Source organism: Lissotriton helveticus, chromosome 5_1, assembly GCF_964261635.1.
Source record: "Lissotriton helveticus chromosome 5_1, aLisHel1.1, whole genome shotgun sequence".
NCBI classification, from domain to species: Eukaryota; Metazoa; Chordata; class Amphibia; order Caudata; family Salamandridae; genus Lissotriton; species Lissotriton helveticus.
The window spans coordinates 1,649,472,439-1,649,498,201 of record NC_136065.1 but is presented as its reverse complement, the minus strand read 5'-3'; the positions used below and the strand labels follow the sequence as shown (position 1 = coordinate 1,649,498,201).

The 25,763-nt window shown below is 45.3% G+C and overlaps 10 non-coding genes across 10 annotated transcripts; 2 read left to right on the top strand and 8 right to left on the bottom strand.

Moving 5' to 3' along the window:
• Positions 1-14,833: 14,833 nt before the first annotated feature.
• TRNAT-UGU (transfer RNA threonine (anticodon UGU)) lies at positions 14,834-14,905 on the bottom strand. Its single transcript has one exon. It is a non-coding gene; the product is annotated as a tRNA-Thr (tRNA).
• A 589-nt stretch (positions 14,906-15,494) lies between these two features.
• TRNAS-GCU (transfer RNA serine (anticodon GCU)) lies at positions 15,495-15,576 on the bottom strand. Its single transcript has one exon. It is a non-coding gene; the product is annotated as a tRNA-Ser (tRNA).
• A 292-nt stretch (positions 15,577-15,868) lies between these two features.
• Positions 15,869-15,963, top strand: TRNAI-UAU (transfer RNA isoleucine (anticodon UAU)). The gene is made up of 2 exons: positions 15,869-15,906; positions 15,928-15,963. It is a non-coding gene; the product is annotated as a tRNA-Ile (tRNA).
• A 1,153-nt stretch (positions 15,964-17,116) lies between these two features.
• TRNAT-UGU (transfer RNA threonine (anticodon UGU)) lies at positions 17,117-17,188 on the bottom strand. Its single transcript has one exon. It is a non-coding gene; the product is annotated as a tRNA-Thr (tRNA).
• Positions 17,189-17,777: 589 nt separating this feature from the next.
• Positions 17,778-17,859, bottom strand: TRNAS-GCU (transfer RNA serine (anticodon GCU)). The gene has a single exon. It is a non-coding gene; the product is annotated as a tRNA-Ser (tRNA).
• Positions 17,860-19,400: 1,541 nt separating this feature from the next.
• TRNAT-UGU (transfer RNA threonine (anticodon UGU)) lies at positions 19,401-19,472 on the bottom strand. Its single transcript has one exon. It is a non-coding gene; the product is annotated as a tRNA-Thr (tRNA).
• Positions 19,473-19,688: 216 nt separating this feature from the next.
• On the bottom strand, positions 19,689-19,770 carry TRNAS-ACU (transfer RNA serine (anticodon ACU)). Its single transcript has one exon. It is a non-coding gene; the product is annotated as a tRNA-Ser (tRNA).
• Positions 19,771-20,062: 292 nt separating this feature from the next.
• TRNAI-UAU (transfer RNA isoleucine (anticodon UAU)) lies at positions 20,063-20,157 on the top strand. The gene is made up of 2 exons: positions 20,063-20,100; positions 20,122-20,157. It is a non-coding gene; the product is annotated as a tRNA-Ile (tRNA).
• Positions 20,158-21,301: 1,144 nt separating this feature from the next.
• Positions 21,302-21,373, bottom strand: TRNAT-UGU (transfer RNA threonine (anticodon UGU)). The gene has a single exon. It is a non-coding gene; the product is annotated as a tRNA-Thr (tRNA).
• A 589-nt stretch (positions 21,374-21,962) lies between these two features.
• Positions 21,963-22,044, bottom strand: TRNAS-GCU (transfer RNA serine (anticodon GCU)). The gene has a single exon. It is a non-coding gene; the product is annotated as a tRNA-Ser (tRNA).
• Between the last annotated feature and the right edge of the window lie 3,719 nt (positions 22,045-25,763).

Below are 25,763 nucleotides of genomic sequence, written 5' to 3'. Positions count from 1 at the left end.
CGACATGGACGCTATAACCCTCTGGGAAGCCATGAAGCCCGTGCTCCGGGGGGTAGACATCGCTTGGTGCGCAGCGGCGCGCAAGGCCCGCAGGGGTGAGATAGAGGAGACTGCGCGGCGGGTTCGAGACCTTGAGGAAGAGAGTACTGCCGAAGGGTCTGTGGATACCGTTGAGCGGTTGCTACTAATGCAGCAGACATACAACTCTCTTCTAATGGACGAGGCCCACCAGCTGTGGCTGGCTACACAGAGTAGGATTTATCAGTGGGGGGACAAATCTAGCTCTATGCTATACAGACTCTGTCAGGGGACTTTCCATGCGCAGACTCTACCGGGACTTCGCGACGAGGCAGGAGAGCCTGTGACGGCCCCGGTGGAACTGGCGGCCAGTTTCGCCCGATACTATGAGGCCCAATACGCCCCGCGAGAAACAATCCCTGAGGCGGAGGTGGACAAATTCCTAGCTGACCTCCCGCCAAGGGCCCTCTCAGATGAAGACCGGGACCTACTGGACCACCCACTGTCCTTAGACGAATTGACCGCGGCACTCGGGGAGCTGAACACTGGTAAGGCTCCCGGGCCTAATGGGTTCCCGTGTGAATTCCTTCAGACATTTCATGTTCAACTGGGTGCGCGCTATAGACAGGCGCTGGAGGAGGCCAGAGACCGTGGTCGCCTACCGGCAGACTGGCGCCACGCCGAGATTGTTGTCTTCTGTAAACCGGGAAGACCCCCGGAGCAGCACGCGTTGTACAGACCGATCTCGCTCCTGAACGTTGAAGCGAAAATACTGGCGAAAGCCCTAGCCAATCGCCTTCTCCCGTATATTACGGACCTGGTACACCCGGATCAGGCCGGTTTTATGCCCCATAGGGCGACTAGGCACAATATCCGGCGCGCACAGATGGTGATAGAGGCAGCCAAGGCCGCCGGGATCCCGACAGCGCTTCTCCTGGCTGACATTGATAGAGCCTTCGACTCAGTTAGCTGGGTCTATCTTCGTGCGCTTCTGACCCGTCTGAACTTTGGGCCTCGATTCCTCTCGTATCTGCACCTACTATACACGGACCTGACGGCCTCGGTGAGGATAGCGGGAGCGACCTCGGCCCCCTTCCCCATAGGCCGGGGCACCCGACAGGGTTGCCCTTTATCGCCGTACCTGTTCGCCCTGGCCATGGAGCCGCTGGCGGCATGGGTGAGAATTGACGCGCAGATGCGGGGACTCGAATGGGTGCGGGGACCGTCTGATCATATTGCACTGTATGCGGACGATGTCCTCTTCTTCCTCACGGACATTGATAGATCTGGCCCCAGAGTTCTGGAAATAATGCGAGTATTTGGGGAGGTCTCTGGCCTGCACTTGAATACACGGAAATCCACGCTGTGGATACTGGGTCAGCGCGGACGGCTTGGGCACTGGGCGTCGACGCTACAGGAGGCGGCAGGTGGCATCAAATACCTCGGTGTCTTTCTCACGGACGTTCCGGGAGTTGCCTGGCCCCGTAATGTGGTGCCGGTCTGGGATCGCGTACGGTCAGACATGAAGGTCTGGTCCAGGATGCCCCTAAACATATATGGCCGCTCCGCCATTTTTAAGATGGTGGCTCTCCCGCGCCTTTTGTACCAGCTACAAAATCATCCATGCCCCATTGCACCACATTGGTTTAGGCAAGTAAACTCTGCACTGAGCCAGTTTCTCTGGGCTGGTGGGGCGGTCAGAGTAGCGCTCCGCACCTGTTTCCTTTCCACGTATTGCGGGGGTCTGGCGACTTCGGACATCCTATCTTACTACCAGGCTTCCCATCTTCTCATACTAAATGACTGGTGGTATGGAGACCGGGGAGACCCGGCCTATGCCCTTGAACGATACCTGATGGACCCGGACACGCTCCACACCATCCTTTATTCGGCAGGCAAGCGGAAAAAACTCCCAATTGTTACTCAAGTGGTTTTCCGAGTGTGGCGGGGAGCCCTTCGCCGCATGGGTTGGTGGAATGTCTTGACGCAAGAAACGCCCCTTTGGCACAATGGACGTCTGCCGGCACTTGCGGCTCTCCAGGGGTTCCGGGGCTGGGATGACATAGGCATCTCGACACTGGGCCACGTTATGCAAGGCACGACCCTTAAATCGTTTCAGGCTTTGCGGGATGAATACGATATGCCGCAGACCCAATTTTATAAATACCTACAACTCCGCCACGCTCTGTCCCCCTCGCTGTTAGGACTGGACAAACTGCCCGAATTTAGTCCCGTGGAAGCCAAGGTCTTTATGGGGGAACTGGGGGACAAGAAAATCTCCAATATATATCAGACTCTGGTCACGCACTGCTCTGCCTCACTAGATAAGCTACGCAAGGCATGGGAGGAAGATATTGGTGCCTTAGACGAGGATGACTGGAGGGAGGCCTTAGAGGCGCCACGAGGGGCGGCTGTTGCGGTGCGACTGAGATTTATTCAGTTTAAATATTTGCATCGTGCGTACTACACCAGAGAACGGCTGTGGCGAGCTGGCCTGATTGCTTCCCCTGAGTGTCTGAGATGTGGTAGCACGGTTGGAACGTTCTTACATACAGTGTGGTCATGTGTGCGGCTGACGCGGTTCTGGTCGGGTGTGTGGGACTGCCTGTCTGAGGTGCTGGGCTGGGACCTCCCCCGCTCCCCTAAACTGGGTCTCCTTCACGTAATGGAACAAGTGGGAGGGAATATCTACAAACGCCATCTGCTACTCCTGGGCCTTACAGTAGCCAAGCGGGATGTGGCTCGTGCCTGGAAAGACCCCCGGGCTCCTGTGCTGGAGGTGTGGAAGAGAGGGTTGGACTTTACAATGGGGCTGGAACGTCCGGTCTTTGAGGCCAGGGGGTGCCCCCGAAAGCACTTTAAAATATGGCAGCGCTGGGCTGAATATAGAGGGCTCTGGCTGGAACCGCCAGTGCAGCGGGACTCCGATGTGGACCACTTACCGATTGACTCTGGGTGAAGGGGCCAACACACTGATTGCGACTCCAAGAACTAATACTTTGAATCATACGAACACTGTGCCGGGGGGGGGGATCCGGGAGGGGAGGGCCAGGGTGGGAGTAGGGAGGGGGGAGTTGGTGGGGATCCTTTCCTTTGAAAATGTTGATTGCACTGCTGTTGTTTATTGATTACCTGCTTGTTCATTGGACCCCTGATCCATAGGGGACGGTGACCTGATTATATGCTATTTCAACGAAATAAAATCTGTTATGAAAAAAAAAATATAAAGATTAAACTCAGGGTAAAGACGGCCCTTGCTAGAGAGTCTTTACTTCTTTTCAGGATCTGCGTGTCCGACTCTTCCAGGTGCAAGTATCACAATCCTATTCGATGCTCCTTATAAACATTCCATGATGTGCCGTCTTGCATAGCATGCAAACACCACATCAGTGCATTTAAAAATGCATTTGTAGAATAATAAATATGATGAAAACATTGTTGTCACGGGATAACCATATACTGAGGAGCTGCAAACAGTGCTGTATCAGCTACTTACAATACAATTTAACTGAAAGACATATCAAAAGAAGAGCGTCATCATATTAATGTTTCTAGTCAACATAAGAGTTGCACCATAGCAGCTTATGGTGCTTTCTGCTCAGATTGTGCCTCCAATCCCACATTGATTTTTTAATTCTTTGCAGTTTAAAAAACACAATTCATGCTCAAAGTTAACTTTTTAAAACCATTCAACCTATTACATTTATTTCTCTAACTTGTGAATGTGGTCCATGTTCTCTTTTCCTCATCCCCAACACGATACTCCTTTTCCCGAAATCAGGTTCACTTCTTTATCCAGCCGACCCTTCCAAGGTCACCAAATCTATGAAGCGATTCTGCTTTTTCTCACATTCTCTCTATGTACAAGATACCTTGTATCATTTGAATGAACAGCAGGAGAGTCGGATTGAGGTTCCGTAAAAATTATTACGTTGTTCTGGGCATTACCGAATATAGACGAGTTTGGTATCTACGAACCGCAAATGACGAGTTCGGCAAGTGTGCGAATTTTCGCTACACTACCTGCCGGGGTTCGTCTAATATTACGTGTTCTTCCTCTGAACCCTCGGGTTCCATTTTAGATACGGCATCCATTTTGTTTCTTGCCCTCACGTAGTCAGCGAGCAGATAACTGTTCGCCCCCTTGACCCTCTAGTTCCCAAGCCTTGCGGAAGACGCATATTCCTTTCATGCGTCTTTATGGCCGGAGGAATGACACAGCAAAGGCAGATGGCACCGCTTGAGGGTAATCTGATTGTACCGGTCTATTGTGACAGCCTTACAGGCAATGGATCCAACTCTTTTGATCTCGCGATCATGCTTCCGATATTACCCCCACACTCTTTTCTCTACGCGTGTCTGACTTCCTTGCAGCTGCTCTTGTCTCTCCTCCTTGGTCATTTACAACTCTAATGGGTGTGCCTAATGGTGGGAAGATGTACTTTTACAGTTGGGAACGGGCATGGCTATTTATAAAGATGTTCCGGGATTCTGAACACATGAAAGCGACCCTTTTGAAGTCTACTGTGGGAACCGGATTGTAATCTTTTGTCCACATGTTATGCAACGGCAACATTCTGTATAAAAGAGAGCGACCTACATAAGGAATTTGAAGCAGACTCTCAGAACCTACACACTTTTGTACTTCTTGTGACTTTTGCCTCCCTGCAGTAATAAACGCTGATCTTTGACGCCGAAGGAAGTTTCCCGTGTCTCTGTAATTTGTGCGCCGAAACAGGTATCCCATGAAGGTTATAGGTGTTGTTCCCTGGCACCGCTGGTACTGTTAAAAGTCCAGTCCTTCAGTTGGCGCCCAACGTGGGCGACTTCAGCGGTACCGGTCCAAAGCCTGATGATCGTGAGGAACTTCGTGTGAAATCTCCGAGGGAAGGTGCACCCCGCTTCATCGATCCTGTTGTCGAAATAAGTGGCCCGAAGTTTTTCCTTGCGAAGATTCCCGCCTCCTGACGGCTGCGACGGACCGATGCCCTGACTGTCGACCTGTCTTCGACGCCCGGCGTAGACCTTACGTACAAGCGAGACAATAGACGGGCCTTCCTGGTGACGCCATTGAAGTTCTGAGTTAAGTATTTTGTGGGTCGCTCCCAGTCCTTAGTAGTTGTTCTAGCTTCTCGAAAGCTTTGTTGTAGCCTTTAAGGCTTTGTTGTAATAGCTCACTGAGCTTTGTTATAGCCTCCTCAGGCTTTGTTGTTAGCTCTCCGAGCTTTGTGATAGCCTTAAGGCTTTGTTGTATTGCATGGTTCCATTGCATTTGTGGTTCTTAGTATTGGTCCTTAGTATTATTTGACAGTTGCAATTGCCAAAAACCGAGGGTTTTGACTTACACGAGGTTTAAATGCTTCGGTAATCCTTGAAGTTTGATACTAGGTTAGTGTGCACGATGCCTAGCCATAGTGGTTTGTTTCGTATTTTCAAATGTTGCGCAATGGATTCCCGGTTGGAGGACTCGTGTCCGATACCTCCAGTTGGAACTCCGATACATGATCTTTATAGTTGACATGGGGTGGGTCCTATAATATATAATGATTACTGGGTCCGCTATACAAAGAAAGACGGTGACCTTAGATGGCCACCACATGGAACTTTTGAACTTTCGATTTTAGATAATCTTGAGGCTAAATTATTTTTAAAGAAAGCTAGGCCAGCTATGTTTGATTCTTTTCGAATATGGCGTAAAGAGGCCAAGCAGAAAGAAATCAAACAACTTAAAAAGGATCAAAAGCAAGGGTTCGTTCCGATAATGCAAACTATACGAGAATGTAAACAGGACAAAGAAGAAAAGGAAATGGAAATCTCTACTAGATTGCATCATATGAAAATAGATAAATGTTACCCAGTTTTACCGAATAATCTAGAAAAGAAAGAAGGAGATTTGAAGGAGGATTCCTTGTTATCATACTTGATGAAATCACCACCTCCTTATGTACAGGGTGCTACTGCTCCTGTAGCTGCTCCTGTAGCTCCTCCTGTTGTACCCCTTGTTGCTCCAGCGGCTGCGGGCCAGCCCGTTGATAATCCTACGTTTGTTCCACCTCCTGTCCTTGTTCCTACTGCTCCTGTACCTGTACCTTCGCAGACTGTTGTCTCTGCTACTCCAACTATCTTGTCAGTTCCTACTATGCCTTCCTTCACCTCCAGTGTTGTTGCCCCTGTTTTTCTTTCCCCTTCTGTTCGTAAGCGTGTTCCTAACTCTGTTGCTACCCTTTATTCACCTCTTTCTGGTCCGTTATTTTCGTCTGATTCATCTGAAACTCCTCAGAGACGGAGTCAGATCCCTAGTGGTAGGGAGAAAGAGACATTAATAACCATGGCACATAGGTGGATAAGACATCCTGCTAATTACACTCCTCGTGTGGTCTTCGACACGTTTTCTCAGTTTAATGAGCCTACGCAGAGATTCGTGTTTGAGGAGATGTGTAACTTTTTAAGGGAAGAATGGTATAATGATGGTATAGATAATGTCCCATCCGACATAATTGAACTTCAGAGTCACTTTTCGAACGGTATGATTATAGGAGACGATGTACGACGTGCCGTGGAACGCTTATTAGCGTTTAGATCCACAGCACATTCTCGGGTGTCCTCAGATGATACCACCGAGAATTGGAAAGCGGTTCCTGGTCAATATCCCATGAGAGAGGTTCCGCCACTGTGGGTGCCTGGTGATCCTAATGCAAACCCTGTGGTTCTACCACATTTTCGAAGGGTATGGATACATCTTCCATGGAAACGATCGGAAGTTTTGCAAGTGAAGCAATCCTTACCCGATCCGTGTAAAAATCCGGCTGGTTATTATAAGGAGTTATCACAACTGGTGGAAGCTTCTATTATGAACCTTGCCGACATCGACATGTTGTTTGGCAATGTTGTACCGCAACCAGTTTGGGCTAAAATTCGTCAAGCCAATCACGCAGTTGAATTAGGGGGTGATTGGGCTGCATTGCTAGCAGCTGATGCATTACAAGTTGGTGGGGCTAAGCCTGACCAGCTAATCTTAGACTTGCCGCAGAAAATCATTATGCTCATGAAAACTATCATGCCAGCGATGAAGGTGAACTGGGATAAGTTATCAGCTTGTAAGCAAAAGAAAGACGAGAGTGTCTCGGATTTCTTTACAAGGTTTGAGGAAGCGTTTGTCGACCACAGCGGCAGGACATGGGAGCTGAGGGAGGCCAGCGGTTATTTGTTGACAAATTTGTGTCGAATTTGTTGCCTGAATTAAGCAACAAACTGAAAAATTCAGAGAGTGCGTGGGCAGTTTCAACCCCTGCGCAAATACTAGCAACAGCCCAGTATTATGAGAATAGGGAAAAGGAAGAAAGTGATTGTGTAGAGAAGAAAACGAAGGAGCTAAAAACGAAGGTTTTGTTACAGCAAGCATACCCTCCACGATCAAACCAAAATGATTCACAACAGCAGTATCGACCACGAGCACAGCCTGATAGGATGCAGCCGCGCTCTGACAACTTTGATTATAGATCTTCCCTTGGGTATAATCAGTGCGCATATTGTAAGAAAGAGGGACACCTAAAATATGATTGTCTTGCCTTACGGGACCGCCTAAATGGTGTGTCAGCACGAGGAAATCGTGGTAGTGGTACCCAACAGGCATCACGAGGTAGAGGTCGTGGTTCATCCCACAATCAGACTGATCGTTATCAAAATCAATCAGATGCAAATAATTGTTTTGACCAGCGAAATGCAGGGTCAGTCCGATCTGCACAGTATAATGTGGATGATTATTACGTAGAGCATGAGACTGTTGTAAATGACCATTACTAGGACAGCCAACGACAAGGAGAGGGAGTAGTGTCAGTTCCGGTCGATCAGAGTGGGCCTTACGTTGCAGTGGCTACATCGGGTGTAGTTGAGCCTTTTCTGTTAGACACTGGTGCGACGAAAAGTTCCATCATGCATTCGAAACTCCCTGGCGCACCTTTGTCTGGCTTAACGAACGTTTCCGTTGGATTCTCTGGCGCCCCTGTTAGCAACCCAGTCTCTAGTCCTTTGCCTCTTATGATTGGTCCTCGTGAGCTAACGGCTCCACTGATTCTATCTACAGGTTGTGGTGAAAATCTTTTGGGCCTGGATTTGTTGAAACGATTATATGCAACATTGTATTGTTCCCCCGAAGGAGTGGAGCTTACGTTGGGACGGAGAGTGATCTCTCCCATGTATTTGTCGGTCGATAAATTCCCACCGGAATTGAGTTCCCTCCCTGCGTCCTTATGGGCCACAGGTCCTAATGATGTGGGCCTGTTAGACATTCCACCCTATGTGATTCAATTGAAACCAAATGCGCGATTACCGCGTTTACCTCAATATCGTATTTCTCTTGAGGGCGAACGAGCGCTGTTAGCAATCGTTCATGATCTCATTGAAAAAGGTGTTGTTGAAGAAACTCGTGGAAATGTGTGTAATAGCCCTGTATTACCAATTCTGAAACGAACTGACCCAACTAAACCTCCTGTGTATCGTTTTGTAATAGACTTAAGAGAGGTGAACAAAATAGTGGTTCCACAATTTCCTGTAGTTCCCGACATTACGGCTTTACTAACAATGATTCCGGCATCTGCCTCCTGGTTCACAGTGATCGATCTAAAGAATGCTTTCTTTAGCATCCCGATTGCAGAGGAAAGCAGAGACCTATTCGGATTCTCATTAGGTGGTCGCAGTTTTAGGCTAAAACGCGCTCCACAGGGCTACTGTGAGAGTCCGTCAATCTACAGCCAAGCACTTAAAGGTCAACTTGATGCCTTTGTAGTACCTAAAGGTGCAGCTTTGATTCAATACGTTGATGATCTTTTAGTGGCAGCTGATACAGAAGCTATTTGCAAAACGGCTACAGTATCATTGTTACATTATCTACATAACTTACACCACAAGGTATCGCCTTCAAAGCTACAGTATTGTTGTCAAGAAGTTACCTATCTAGGTCACTTATTGTCAAGAGAAGGGAGAAGGTTGACCGCAGAGAGAATTGCAGCGATTACCCGAATGACTGTGCCAAAAACCCAGAGAGATGTTCGTGCCTTTTTAGGTATTACGTCCTATTGCAGACAATGGATTCCAAATTTTTCACTGTTGGCGAAACCATTGATAGCCCTTACGTGCAAGGATGTTTCATCCCCATTGCCTTGGACTGAAGAGTGTCAGAAAAGTTTTTCTGAATTACGTGATGCGTTGTGTTCGGCTCCTGTGTTGGGCACTCCTGACTACAGTAAGCCGTTTACACTATACGTTCACGAGAGGGATGGTTGTGCGTTGAGTGTCCTGACACAACCTTTTGGTGGTAAGCAACGCCCATGTGCCTATTTTTCTTCGACTTTAGACCCAGTAGCAAGAGCCTTGCCAAGTTGTTTAAGGGCAACAGCGGCAGCTGCGGCGTCCATTCGACAGTCCGCAGGTTTAGTCATGAATAATATGCTCACGGTAATGGTTCCGCATGCAGTTGACACTCTATTGAATCGAACGAAAACTCAACATCTGACGAGCGCAAGATTGTCTGGATATGAGTTGACGTTGCTGGCCAGTCACATACGGATAAAACGATGTAATGTGTTGAATCCAGCAACATTGCTGCCGATCGACACAGAATCAAGTGGTGAAGCAGTACATGACTGCTATCTCAGAACTGAAGAGGAAACTAAGGGTCGTATTGACCTAAAAGATACTCCATTGACAGATCCCGATGGTACTTTGTATGTGGATGGTTCTTGTTTCAAGTTGCCGAACGGTGATGTGACGACTGCGTATGCTGTAGTTACATTGAGAACGATTGTGGAAAGCGAAAGACTAAGTCAGAATTCGGCTCAGGCTGCCGAGTTAATCGCTTTGACGAGAGCGTGTGTGTTGTCTAAAGATAAACGGGTGAATGTGTTTACAGATAGCCAGTACGCGTTTGGTGTGGCACACAGTTTTGGACGATTGTGGAGAGAGAGAGGATTTCTTACGTCGCATGGCACGAAGATTCAACATGGTCAGCTTGTAAATGATCTTTTAGATGCACTCACATTGCCTAAACAAGTGGCTATAGTCAAATGTAGCGCACATCAGAAAGTAACAGATGATGTGGGTCGTGGAAATGCGTTTGCAGATGAAACGGCTAAAGAGACGGCTAAAGATTTGACGAACAGAATGTATGTTACGAGCTCAGTGAGATGGCCAACAGAGACTGGTATGTGTGAAGACACATTTGAAAGTGTGAAAGGAATACAGAATGAAGCCACTGAGACGGAAAGGACTAAATGGAGAGAGAGCACGGGAAGATTGGATGAGAATGGATGTTGGGTTGATTTATCAGAGAAGCAGAGATGGATGTTACCGGATGCGTATGTGCTCGCTGTTGTTACAATGGCTCATGGTATGGCGCACATCAACACTAAAGGCATATGCAAGTTGTTGTCTCATGTATGGAAGAATGATGGGATTACTAAGTGTGCCGAGAGAGTGGTCAAGAATTGTATGGTGTGTTTGATGCACAATCCCGGTAAGGGCACCCCCACTCCTCCTGGCCATTTTGCCCCTCCTACATACCCTTTCGAAGTTATCCAGTTGGACTTTATCCACATGGAGAGATGTAATAATTTGAAGTATGTATTGGTTGTGGTGTGTGCATTTTCTAGGTGGATTGAGGCCTACCCCCTTAAGGATAATACGGCTTTATCCACGGCAAAAATTTTGCTCAAAGAGTATTTTCCCCGCTACGGAATGCCTCGGGTCGTGTGGTCGGACAACGGAAGTGAGTTTGTTGGGAGTGTGATGAAGAGTGTGTGTCGCGGTTTAGGGATAGTACAAAAATTCCATAGTGCAAACCATCCACAATCAGCAGGACTGGTGGAAGGATATAATGGCACTCTAAAACTGAAATTGGCTAAAATTCAGGCAACAACTGGTTTATCATGGCCCGACGCTTTGCCTCTAGCTCTCCTGTCGACCAGGGCGACTGTACACTCTCGAGTAGGGCTCAGCCCATATGAGATTGTGTTCGGCCGTCCTGCTAATGTATGGGGAGTCCCAAGACCTAAGGAATTTGACAGAATTGAATACCCTATGTTGATTGATTATCTCTATGATCTGACTGCTAAATTGAGTTTGATTCATCAACAGGTCTTTGAGTCTCTGCCATCACAAACAGAGGGTCCTGGTCATCGACTTCAACCAGGGGACTGGGTCCTCGTTAGAAACTACGGACGAAAACGAAACCTAGAACCAAGATTTGTGGGCCCGTTTCAAGTACAGCTGGCTACGAGGATGGCGGTTCGACTACACGGACGCCGGAACTGGGTACACGCTACCCACACCAAAAGAGCCCCGCTTCCTCTGCCGTCGGACACCTGGATGAGAAGAGGTCTTTCTTCATCTGAGACCGACACTCCACCACGTTTCGTTCCATTCAGCGAAGCTCGGCTTGTATCTGACACTGTTGCTGACTCCTCTCAAACAATTTCCTCCACGTCAACCTTGGAAAATTTGACTGTCGAACAATTGCCTGAACAATTGAACACCCCTTTGCCGTCCAATCCATTGTTTGAAGATCAGACTCACCCTGGAAGTAGCCGATATTTTCTTCGTCCACGAACAAGCCACAAATAAAAAGATTTTTTTTGTTTATAGGTTCTACATTGCTCTGAAAACAGTGGACATTATATATTGTGTATCTTTTTCTTTTTCTTTTTTCGTACAGCCAAGAACATTATTTAGTTAGAACCTACCATCCAGGTTGACCGTAAGGCCGTGCGGGTACTTCCTTCTGTTTAGCAGCTATCGACACAAGGTTGGTTTCTATTATCAATTTCTGGGAACTCCTGGGAATTGATAACCGCTACTCAGAGCGAAGTGCGTCAAGAACGTCGCGGACGGTCGTTAGGGGATGGAATCATCATTATCTGAGCTGTCGAAAAGAGAAGAAATGTTGGCGCAAAGATCTACATTGCAGAAAATATGTCATACAAAATGGTTTTTCTCACAAGTAATCATACTGTTTCTCACCATATCTGTGCTATTGGTAGGAGGAATATATTATGGGTCTCAGTTCTTATTGTCTTCTGCTACACCTACTCTTCCATCTCATGATCAATATTTTATTGCTACTGTTTCTCCACATTCCTTTTATCCTCTGCCTCAACACGAACAAATCAGACGTGCGGAATTCAGAAACAACTCTTTTATTCAACTCCTGCATCAGCATCAGTTAGTGGTAAACACTACCAACTGTTGGGTGTGTGGATTAATGCCACATACCATGGATAAGGGTATTCCGTACTTAGTTCTGCCTTATAGTGCACAAGGGTCAGCTCGAGCATTACAAACTATGTTTCGCAGCGCACTAGATTCCTATCCCCATCGAGAACCACGCTCAGCAAACTCTGGTCCTGGCCCGTACCACAAGACTCTGGCGAGAGCTATTGCAGACTTAGATAGAGATATTTTTGACGCATCACTCATCCCAGAGGAAGAGGTGCGAGCATATAAGGAATTAAGTGAAGCTGAGTACAGCTTATCAGTGGGTGAGAGGCAGCTTAAAAGCTCGCCACCGATATGGATTGTACCTCACCTTGGTAATTTCTGCTTGAAAGGTCTTGGTCGAAATCCGAGAGCTCAGTTTGGGGAGAGTGCTTGTACCGAGACGTATGTCTTACCGATGCTCTCTTCCCCTGTTTTCCTGCCTGCCAAGGGTACCTACTTTGTATGTTATGATCGAGCCTATACGTGGTTACCTCATGACTTTTCGGGTACCTGCTATATTGCGAATCTATTGCCTCCCACTTTCACTGTGGCCTCTGATTATCACAGAAATAGAATTGTAAGAGGTGGAATTAGCAAAGAAGATACTTCCGGACAAGAGGCGGGAGACTTCTTTAAGGGTTTCCTACCGTTCTGGGGACCGATGGTCAATAGCAGAAACCTGAGACAGTTAACTCGTGTAGTAGAATCAACTGCCAACATAACTGCAAATGCCCTTGGTAATTTGACAGCCGAAGTCCAGGCGGATAGACTGATGACGTTGCAGAACCGTATGGTTCTAGATATCATTCTAGCAGATAGAGGTGGGGTTTGTAAAGTCATCCATTCGAGCTGCTGCATATTCATACCTGATAACGCTCCAACGGTTTATCAAGCCATCTCTAAGTTGCACAAAATTTCGGAGTCCATACACGTGGACGAAGGAAATTGGACGCTTCTGGGATGGTTTTGGGGTCTGATATCGACTTGGGGTTGGAAGATTCTGATGATCATAGGGGTTGTTGTGACATTTCTGTTCTCATGTTGTCTTTGTGTGCAATGTGGTCCTGCCTTATGTGGCCTTTGTGCTACGACGTGTATAAGACAGCCTGTTGTCACCAAAGAGGCATTGAAGGATAGAATAATGTATCAACAACATCTGGATGATCTGATGAGTATCGAAATCGATTATGATTCCGACTAGTGCTTGCCTACATGAGGGCAAAAGGACCGTCTGAGGTTCCGTAAAAATTATTACGTTGTTCTGGGCATTACCGAATATAGACGAGTTTGGTATCTACGAACCGCAAATGACGAGTTTGGCAAGTGTGCGAATTTTCGCTACACTACCTGCCGGGGTTCGTCTAATATTACGTGTTCTTCATCTGAACCCTTGGGTTCCATTTTAGATACGGCATCCATTTTGTTTCTTGCCCTCACGTAGTCAGCGAGCAGATAACTGTTCGCCCCCTTGACCCTCTAGTTCCCAAGCCTTGCGGAAGACGCATATTCCTTTCATGCGTCTTTATGGCCGGAGGAATGACACAGCAAAGGCAGATGGCACAGCTTGAGGGTAATCTGATTGTACCGGTCTAATGTGACAGCCTTACAGGCAATGGATCCAACTCTTTTGATCTCGCGATCATGCTTCCGATATTACCCCCACACTCTTTTCTCTACACGTGTCTGACTTCCTTGCAGCTGCTCTTGTCTCTCCTCCTTGGTCATTTACAACTCTAATGGGTGTGCCTAATGGTGGGAAGATGTACTTTTACAGTTGGGAACGGGCATGGCTATTTATAAAGATGTTCCGGGATTCTAAACACATGAAAGCGACCCTTTTGAAGTCTACTGTGGGAACCGGATTGTAATCTTTTGTCCACATGTTATGCAACGGCAACATTCTGTATAAAAGAGAGCGACCTACATAAGGAATTTGAAGCAGACTCTCAGAACCTACACACTTTTGTACTTCTTGTGACTTTTGCCTCCCTGCAGTAATAAACGCTGATCTTTGACGCCGAAGGAAGTTTCCCGTGTCTCTGTAATTTGTGCGCCGAAACAGGTATCCCATGAAGGTTATAGGTGTTGTTCCCTGGCACCGCTGGTACTGTTAAAAGTCCAGTCCTTCAGGATATTTATGGTTAGTGGGGGTGGGGTTTTGAAGATTAACCTCATTTGACTAAGAGCCGGGGCATCTGGGAGGAAAAGTATTTTAAGGGGGATGAAGTTCACATCTCCTTGGTGAAATTTCTAGATCCTTATTTCATCCTTTCTGTGGATGCAGACTCAGTCAGAACAAAGGTCATAGTCCTCGCTCTGACTTTCAAAGGAACTTCAAATATGCATGGCTTATTTGGCTTTGCCCGGCAGGGCTTGCCCGGCGGGGTGAGAATGGCGTTCGTCAGGCGTTGGGTGAGGGAATAGTTTATGGTTCAATGGTTTTCATGAAGTCTTCTTGATACGATGAAAGCAGGAAAGGGAAGCTTGTCAATAAGCAAACTTAAGACAAGGTGTGACTCCTAGAAAGAATGACTTGGAAACAACATACAGAAACTCACATATAAAAAGGCCCTGATGAGGCTTGAACTAATGACCCCTGGTTTACAAGACCAGTGCTCTGCCACTGAGCTACAAGGCCAGCCTGTCTTCAGTATGTAAATCGCTTCATGTATTCTTACTGCGGTATGAAGATATCTATGATTTTGAGACTCTGTATGGAAACGCAGTTGCATTTGAATGTCTACATGCGTGCACAAATTGAAGAGCATGCTTAAGACACTTTTCTTGGAAGTAGGAAAAACTCCATTTTGATTTGAGAACATAAGAGTATTCACATTTATGACCATACTGATAGCTCTAGTTAGTATGTCCGCAATCAGTGACAGATAGAGAACTCACTTATTAGAAGTGATCTGTCTCTGTGGGGCAGACATATGTCAACAGTCATACACTTGAGATGGCTGAAACTTTAGGAGTAAGAGCTGCTTTCTTATCAGTCTATCTATCCAAACTGGTTAGAAGGCCAGGAGTGAGGGAAAGGCAATCCTCTGGACACTTCATGAAAGATCTAATTTCAATTAAGCACAAAACACTTCCCTTAATTTGACATAATTGCCAAAATGGAATAGTCAGTTGGGCCCTTCTAGTGGATTATGGCTGTGTCTTGAAAGAGAGTGTAATTGTACTACGAGACATGCCCACCTTCAAAAGAGTGTCTGATGGCGTTCCGACGAAGGTGGGATTCGAACCCACGCATGCAGAGCACAATGGATTAGCAGTCCATCGCCTTAACCACTCGGCCACCTCGTCTGCCTTAGGTGACTATGTTTCATTCTTTAGGAAATTCTTACTATGTGCTAATTACAAATAATCATAAGTTTCTCCTAGACTGTGTCAGAACTGGCAAATGTATGTGGTGTTCAATAGACAGAGCACATGATATAGCAGAATTATCAAATCTGTTCCATTAGGACTGTAGTTTTTAATAGTCATGATAACATGCTAGCATGTGAGTCGATCTTGCACAGTGAATAGGGGAGCAGTGCCAGTATCTACTTGGTCAGCTCTAGATGGCTCAACTGGGGAGATATGAGAACAGTAAGCTCCAGTGGCGCAGTCGGTTAGCGCGCGGTACTTATACAGCAGTACTTGCATTGAGGCATGCCGAGGTTGTGAGTTCGAGCCTCACCTGGAGCAGCTTACTGGTTTTTCATAAACCATTTCACTAAAAGTAAAGATTAAACTCAGGGTAAAGACGGCCCTTGCTAGAGAGTCTTTACTTCTTTTCAGGATCTGCGTGTCCGACTCTTCCAGGTGCAAATATCAGAAATCCTATTCGATGCTCCTTATAAACATTCCATGATGTGCCTTCTTGCATAGCATGCAAACACCACATCAGTGCATTTAAAAATACATTTGTAGAATAATAAATATGATGAAAACATTGTTGTCACGGGATAACCATATACTGAGGAGCTGCAAACAGTGCTGTATCAGCTACTTACAATACAATTTAACTGAAAGACATATCAAAAGAAGAGCGTCATCATATTAATGTTTCTAGTCAACATAAGAGTTGCACCATAGCAGCTTATGGTGCTTTCTGCTCAGATTGTGCCTCCAATCCCACATTGATTTTTTAATTCTTTGCAGTTTAAAAAACACAATTCGTGCTCAAAGTTAACTTTTTAAAACTATTCAACCTATTACATTTATTTCTCTAACTTGTGAATGTGGTCCATGTTCTCTTTTCCTCATCCCCATCACGATACTCCTTTTCCCGAAATCAGGTTCACTTCTTTATCCAGCCGACCCTTCCAAGGTCACCAAACCTATGAAGCGATTCTGCTTTTTCTCACATTCTCTCTATGTACAAGATACCTTGTATCATTTGAATGGACAGCAGGAGAGTCGGATATTTATGGTTAGTGGGGGTGGGGTTTTGAAGATTAACCTCATTTGACTAAGAGCTGGGGCATCTGGGAGGAAAAGTATTTTAAGGGGGATGAAGTTCACATCTCCTTGGTGAAATTTCTAGATCCTTATTTCATCCTTTCTGTGGATGCAGACTCAGTCGGAACAGAGGTCATAGTCCTCGCTCTGACTTTCAAAGGATCTTCAAATATGCATGGCTTTTTTGGCTTTGCCCAGCAGGACTTGCCCAGCGGGGTGAGAATGACGTTTGTCAGGCGTTGGGTGAGGCAATAGTTTATGGTTCAATGGTTTTCATGAAGTCTTCTTGATACGATGAAAGCAGGAAAGGGAAGCTTGTCAATAAGCAAACTTAAGACAAGGTGTGACTCCTAGAAAGAATGACTTGGAAACAACATGCAGAAACTCACATATAAAAAGGCCCTGATGAGGCTTGAACTAATGACCCCTGGTTTACAAGACCAGTGCTCTGCCACTGAGCTACAAGGCCAGCCTGCCTGCCGTATGTAAATCGCTTCATGTATTCTTACTGCGGTATGAAGATATCTATGATTTTGAGACTCTGTATGGAAATGCAGTTGCATTTGAATGTCTACATGCGTGCACAAATTGAAGAGCATGCTTAAGACACTTTTCTTGGAAGTAGGAAAAACTCCATTTTGATTTGAGAACATAAGAGTATTCACATTTATGACCATACTGATAGCTCTAGTTAGTATGTCCGCAATCAGTGACAGATAGAGAACTCACTTATTAGAAGTGATCTGTCTCTGTGGGGCAGACATATGTCAACAGTCATACACTTGAGATGGCTGAAACTTTAGGAGTAAGAGCTGCTTTCTTATCAGTCTATCTATCCAAACTGGTTAGAAGGCCAGGAGTGAGGGAAAGGCAATCCTCTGGACACTTCATGAAATATCTAATTTCAATTAAGCACAAAACACTTCCCTTAATTTGACATAATTGCCAAAATGGAATAGTCAGTTGGGCCCTTCTAGTGGATTATGGCTGTGTCTTGAAAGAGAGTGTAATTGTACTACGAGACATGCCCACCTTCAAAAGAGTGTCTGATGGCGTTCCGACGAAGGTGGGATTCGAACCCTCGCGTGCAGAGCACAATGGATTAGCAGTCCATCGCCTTAACCACTCGGCCACCTCGTCTGCCTTAGGTGACTATGTTTCATTTTTTAGGAAATTCTTACTATGTGCTAATTACAAATAATCATAAGTTTCTCCTAGACTGTGTCAGAACTGGCAAATGTATGTGGTGTTCAATAGACAGAGCACATGATATAGCAGAATTATCAAATCTGTTCCATTAGGACTGTAGTTTTTAATAGTCATGATAACATGCTAGCATGTGAGTCGATCTTGCACAGTGAATAAGGGAGCAGTGCCAGTATCTACTTGGTCAGCTCTAGATGGCTCAACTGGGGAGATATGAGAACAGTGAGCTCCAGTGGCGCAATCGGTTAGCACGTGGTACTAATACAGCAGTACTTGCATTGAGGCATGCTGAGGTTGTGAGTTCGAGCCTCACCTGGAGCAGCTTACTGGTTTTTCATAAACCATTTCACTAAAAGTAAAGATTAAACTCAGGGTAAAGAAGGCCCTTGCTAGAGAGTCTTTACTTCTTTTCAGGATCTGCGTGTCCGACTCTTCCAGGTGCAAATATCACAATCCTATTTGATGCTCTTTATAAACATTCCATGATGTGCCGTCTTGCATAGCATGCAAACACCACATCAGTGCATTTAAAAATACATTTGTAGAATAATAAATATGATGAAAACATTGTTGTCACGGGATAACCATATACTGAGGAGCTGCAAACAGTGCTGTATCAGCTACTTACAATACAATTTAACTGAAAGACATATCAAAGAAGAGCGTCATCATATTAATGTTTCTAGTCAACATAAGAGTTGCACCATAGCAGCTTATGGTGCTTTCTGCTCAGATTGTGCCTCCAATCCCACATTGATTTTTTAATTCTTTGCAGTTTAAAAAACACAATTCGTGCTCAAAGTTAACTTTTTAAAACCATTCAACCTATTACATTTATTTCTCTAACTTGTGAATGTGGTCCATGTTCTCTTTTCCTCATCCCCATCACGATACTCCTTTTCCCGAAATCAGGTTCACTTCTTTATCCAGCCGACCCTTCCAAGGTCACCAAATCTATGAAGCGATTCTGCTTTTTCTCACATTCTCTCTATGTACAAGATACCTTGTATCATTTGAATGGACAGCAGGAGAGTCGGATATTTATGGTTAGTGGGGGTGGGGTTTTGAAGATTAACCTCATTTGACTAAGAGCTGGGGCATCTGGGAGGAAAAGTATTTTAAGGGGGATGAAGTTCACATCTCCTCGGTGAAATTTCTAGATCCTTATTTCATCCTTTCTGTGGATGCAGACTCAGTCAGAACAGAGGTCATAGTCCTCGCTCTGACTTTCAAAGGAACTTCAAATATGCATGGCTTATTTGGCTTTGCCCAGCGGGGTGAGAATGGCGTTTGTCAGGCGTTCGTCAGGCGATCGGAAGGGGTGAGGCATTAGTTTATGGTTCAATGGTTTTCATGAAGTCTTCTTGATACGATGAAAGCAGGAAAGGGAAGCTTGTCAATAAGCAAACTTAAGACAAGGTGTGACTCCTAGAAAGAATGACTTGGAAACAACATACAGAAACTCACATATAAAAAGGCCCTGATGAGGCTTGAACTCATGACCCCTGGTTTACAAGACCAGTGCTCTGCCACTGAGCTACAAGGCCAGCCTGCCTGCAGTATGTAAATCGCTTCATGTATTCTTACTGCGGTATGAAGATATCTATGATTTTGAGACTCTGTATGGAAATGCAGTTGCATTTGAATGTCAAAAAATGGAATAGTCAGTTGGGCCCTTCTAGTGGATTATGGCTGTGTCTTGAAAGAGAGTGTAATTGTACTACGAGACATGCCCACCTTCAAAAGAGTGTCTGATGGCGTTCTGACGAAGGTGGGATTCGAACCCACGCGTGCAGAGCACAATGGATTAGTAGTCCATCGGTTTAACCACTCGGCCACCTCGTCTGCCTTAGGTGACTATGTTTCATTTTTTAGGAAATTCTTACTATGTGCTAATTACAAATAATCATAAGTTTCTCCTAGACTGTGTCAGAACTGGCAAATGTATGTGGTGTTCAATAGACAGAGCACATGATATAGCAGAATTATCAAATCTGTTCCATTAGGACTGTAGTTTTTAATAGTCATGATAACATGCTAGCATGTGAGTCGATCTTGCACAGTGAATAAGGGAGCAGTGCCAGTATCTACTTGGTCAGCTCTAGATGGCTCAACTGGGGAGATATGAGAACAGTGAGCTCCAGTGGCGCAATCGGATAGCGCCCGGTACTTATACAGCAGTACTTGCATCGAGGCATGCCGAGGTTGTGAGTTCGAGCCTCACCTGGAGCAGCTTACTGGTTTTTCATAAACCATTTCACTAAAAGTAAAGATTAAACTCAGGGTAAAGACGGCCCTTGCTAGAGAGTCTTTACTTCTTTTCAGGATCTGCGTGTCCGACTCTTCCAGGTGCAAATATCACAATCCTATTCGATGCTCCTTATAAACATTCCATGATGTGCCGTCTTGCATAGCATGCAAACACCACATCAGTGCATTTAAAAATACAATTGTAGAATAATACATATGATGAAAACATCGTTGTCACGGGATAACCATATACTGAGGAGCTGCAAACAGTGCTGTATCAGCTACTTACAATACAATTTAACTGAAAGACATATCAAAAGAAGAGCGTCATCATATTAATGTTTCTAGTCAACATAAGAGTTGCACCATAGCAGCGTATGGTGCTTTCTGCTCAGATTGTGCCTCTAATCCCACATTGATTTTTTAATTCTTTGCAGTTTAAAAAACACAATTCGTGCTCAAAGTTAACTTTTTAAAACCATTCAACCTATTACATTTATTTCTCTAACTTGTGAATGTGGTCCATGTTCTCTTTTCCTCATCCCCATCACGATACTCCTTTTCTCGAAATCAGGTTCACTTCTTTATCCAGCCGACCCTTACAAGGTCACCAAATCTATGAAGCGATTCTGCTTTTTCTCACATTCTCTCTATGTACAAGATACCTTGTATCATTTGAATGGACAGCAGGAGAGTCGGATATTTATGGTTAGTGGGGGTGGGGTTTTGAAGATTAACCTCATTTGACTAAGAGCCGGGGCATCTGGGAGGAAAAGTATTTTAAGGGGGATGAAGTTCACATCTCCTTGGTGAAATTTCTAGATCCTTATTTCATCCTTTCTGTGGATGCAGACTCAGTCGGAACAGAGGTCCTAGTCCTTGCTCTGACTTTCAAAGGAACTTCAAATATGCATGGCTTATTTGGCTTTGCCCGGCGGGGTGAGAATGGCGTTTGTCAGGCGATCGGAAGGGGTGAGGCAATAGTTTATGGTTCAATGGTTTTCATGAAGTCTTCTTGATACGATGAAAGCAGGAAAGGGAAGCTTGTCAATAAGCAAACTTAAGACAAGGTGTGACTCCTGGAAAGAATGACTTGGAAACAACATACAGAAACTCACATATAAAAAGGCCCTGATGAGTCTTGAACTCATGACCCCTGGTTTACAAGACCAGTGCTCTGCCACTGATCTACAAGGCCAGCCTGCCTGCAGTATGTAAATCGCTTCATGTATTCTTACTGCGGTATGAAGATATCTATGATTTTGAGACTCTGTATGGAAATGCAGTTGCATTTGAATGTCTACATGCGTGCACAAATTGAAGAGCATGCTTAAGACACTTTTCTTGGAAGTAGGAAAAACTCCATTTTGATTTGAGAACATAAGAGTATTCACATTTATGACCATACTGATAGCTCTAGTTAGTATGTCCGCAATCAGTGACAGATAGAGAACTCACTTATTAGAAGTGATCTGTCTGTGTGGGGCAGACATATGTCAACAGTCATACACTTGAGGTGGCTGAAACTTTAGGAGTAAGAGCTGCTTTCTTATCAGTCTATCTATCCAAACTGGTTAGAAGGCCAGGAGTGAGAGAAAGGCAATCCTCTGGACACTTCATGAAAGATCTAATTTCAATTAAGCACAAAACACTTCCCTTAATTTGACATAATTGCCAAATTGGAATAGTCAGTTGGGGCCTTCTAGTGGATTATGGCTGTGTCTTGAAAGAGAGTGTAATTGTACTACGAGACATGCCCAGCTTCAAAAGAGTGTCTGATGGCGTTCCGACGAAGGTGGGATTCGAACCCACGCGTGCAGAGCACAATGGATTAGCAGTCCATCGCATTAACCACTCGGCCACCTCGTCTGCCTTTGCTGACTATGTTTCATTTTTTAGGAAATTCTTACTATGTGCTAATTACAAATAATCATAAGTTTCTCCTAGACTGTGTCAGAACTGGCAAATGTATGTGGTGTTCAATAGACAGAGCACATGATATAGCAGAATTATCACATCTGTTCCATTAGGACTGTAGTTTTTAATAGTCATGATAACATGCTGGCATGTGAGTTGATCTTGCACAGTGAATAAGGGAGCAGTGCCAGTATCTACTTGGTCAGCTCTAGATGGCTCAACTGGGGAGATATGAGAACAGTGAGCTCCAGTGGCGCAATCGGTTAGTGCGGTACTTATACAGCAGCACTTGCATCGAGGCATGCCGAGGTTGTGAGTTCGAGCCTCACCTGGAGCAGCTTACTGGTTTTTCATAAACCATTTCACTAAAAGTAAAGATTAAACTCAGGGTAAAGACGGCCCTTGCTAGAGAGTCTTTACTTCTTTTCAGGATCTGCGTGTCCGACTCTTCCAGGTGTAAATATCACAATCCTATTCGATGCTCCTTATAAAGGAGCATCTAGCTACTTTCAGCCGCTGTTTAGTGCACCTCTATCATGGATCCTCCACCACACCCTTTTGGAGATTTATTAGGACCGTTCTTAGGACTCGCCCTTTGCTACATAGGCCGCACCTCGATGGGGATTGCTTAGATACCGTTCTTAGGCCACGCCCTTAGTTACATAAGCCGCACCTCTAATGAGGACTGCGTAGACACGCCCTTGGCCACACAAGCCGCGCCCCTAATGGGGATTGCGTAGATACTGTTCTTCGGCCAGGTCTCACTCTCGCAGGACTAGTTACCACAACATTGATCTTGCCACCTTGGGACCTGAATAACCCATAATTCACTGCTCGGGGCGCCCTTCCCTCTTACTAGTGTACCTGGCCCCGGGCCCTCCACCTCTTGTGAATCCTGCCGTTTTTTCATTAGGCTGTTTACCTGCCAATATCTACAAGAGGAGCCGCACGTCCTTGCTTAGCCCCGCTTCTCTGTTGCATTCTGCATGTTATTTGCAATATTTTATAGATGCTACTGGAAGACCGGTGATATTGGTCCCAGGAACCAAAGAGATGGGTATGGCAGGTATAACGTTAATGCCTGCAGTGAAAAGCACTCATGTATCATGCAGAAGACTGATCAGTAATTGTTGTAGCTTTTTACTTGCAGCTCATAAACTAGAATCCTTCTAACGCCCCACCGTGGACTGTGAAGGATATGGGACTCCTGTACCTTGTGACCCTCTCCGTCCCCTGAAACACCATGTCTACCGCTGTCATACCCACTTATGCGGCACACCAAACTGGAATCCTTTCTAATATAGCACTGTGGACTCAGAAGGATATGGGACTCTTGTACCTGTAACCCTCGCTGTCTCATGTGATACATATGATCTGTTTCCTTCACCACTCCACAATGTATTGTCCCTGTATAACGCGCATGTTACCCAACCGTGCTCTGCCATCCTGCATAGGGATGCGTGGTGCTGTTAAGCATAAAATAGTGCTATTTCAATTGTTATTAGGGTAAGTACCGGGACAGGTAAAGACGACTGGCATTCTTATGGTGCCTGCACTTATTTAAATTGTTATTCGGGTAGTACCGGACAGACAAAGACTGGCAGAGCCACCATCGCCTATCTTACGTTTGTTCTAGGCCTGAGTGTCTAGCACATATTGCAGTATTTCACCACCCATTGCATCCTGACGCTCTTGTAACCTGCGCACTTATCACTTGTCCCTTCTGTAATGCACTGTTTGCTACCTCATGTATTTTGTTTGCCTCACCATCACTTTACCTCATATAACTTAACGTCTGCTTTTGTACAATATTACCTGTCGTTTCTTGTACTTGTCGTGAAGAGCTCGCGCCTTCGGGTACTTCCGTGCTGATAAAATGCATAATATCATAAATGACAAAAGTTGACCTTGCATTGCATACTCCATTTTTATAGTTAGAGCCAGGCAAGGGGCTGTGCCGCCTGCTAGAGCACTCGGGTTCAGACTCTTTACTATCATGCTCGAATATATGTTGTTAAAACAAATTCCTTCTCTGTAAGGGGCTGCTGCTAGCTAGACAGCCGGAAGGTGGCGGCAGTGACTGTATAGTTGTACACCCGAAGCCTGTCGGGCATGTATCGCTTCCTTGATGGAAACAAGTTCAGGGGCTGTTTCCGCTGGGGCCCTTAAACGACATTTTTAATCTGGCCCAATTCAAACTTTGTCTGAGCCTGTCTGTGCACTGCTAGTACAACCAGATATATTAACTAATCCCCTGTTACAAAACGTATACAGTCACCGTGCACTTCATGTCCTTCTCCGCACACTCTGCCAGTATGTACCACCCGGGCCCACCCTCCAAATGGATGCATTCTCACGTAAACATTAACTCGCTCCAACATAACGATGGAACTGTTAATTTAAACTACAGCAGATAGTAAAAGCCTTAGCAATTGTGTTACTGACATTAGTATGAATCATACCAACTTAACTTTAAGCTGCCATTAAAACATGAATACACCTTTCGTCATAATGGTTACCTGGTGGATGTTGTGATGCTTTCAGTGGCATTGGGCCCGGACTAAAATGTAATATCACTTAGTTATTTCTTTTACGCACTGTAATCCTTCTAATGTCGCCTGTGGCCTAGAATGGTAAGGGACTCTAGTACCTTGGGACCTGCTATCCCATGTACGCAACATGCATACTGCTTCATTTACCCACTTGTGTTGTCCCTGTGTAACGTGCATGTTGCCTAATCAGCACTCTGCCGTCCTGCCGTGGGATGCGTGGAGCTATACAGGAATCAATCCTGTGCCTAATTCGTAAAAGATGTATTCTAACCTTAATGCGCATAGAATCAGAAAGTGTTCTATTCATCGTTGGGAAGCCAGTTAAGGCTGCCTGAATAGTCCTGCACCCATCACTTGTTACGATTCGTTACCATAGTTTGTCAGCTCAGGTAGTGCCATGAGTTCCCGAATGGTATTAGATAAGCTACCTCCATCTGTGTAATTACAGCAATGGCAATTCTCTTTCCTGTAACTTTTTAAAGTTGGATATGCTCTTTAGAAGCAATGGAAAGTCACTTCTATGTAACCTGTGAAGTTGAAATTGCTCTTTAGCAGCAGACATTTGCTTTAAAATTGCCACACATGAGCCTCTTCGACACGTTCGTCAGAAACTTTTCATACCAGGTTTACTCGACCCTTGCATATGTTTGTCATGCGCTCGCCTTAGCCAAGCATGGCAGGGTGAGGAAAAACAGATAAATTGTTTGGCACATTTATGGAGGAAAATATGACAACAGTTACCGTGTACTTTTATTCTTACTTACCCCCAAACTCGCACTTGCCTTTCGCGATTTGCCAGGCATTGAAATTGACCAGGATCGCACCGACCCTGAATTCTGCGTGGAACATGTAATGCTTCCTCTTGAGGAAATTTTTTTTTGATCACACCTCAAAGACATAATAACTTCATTTATATTTCAGGGTCAAAAGCTAACTTTGTGTAGATGTTATTACTTCTTTCGGGTAGCAAATGCCACTCATTTCGGTAATTTGCGCTATATGCTCACTTTCATAGAGTGTTGTATAGCTTCAGCGAACATAGGGTTGTGCCAGTTTGTAGAAGCACATTAGAAGGAATATCGTTCTAGTCACACACGGCGTTCTGGTGTGTAGCATGTT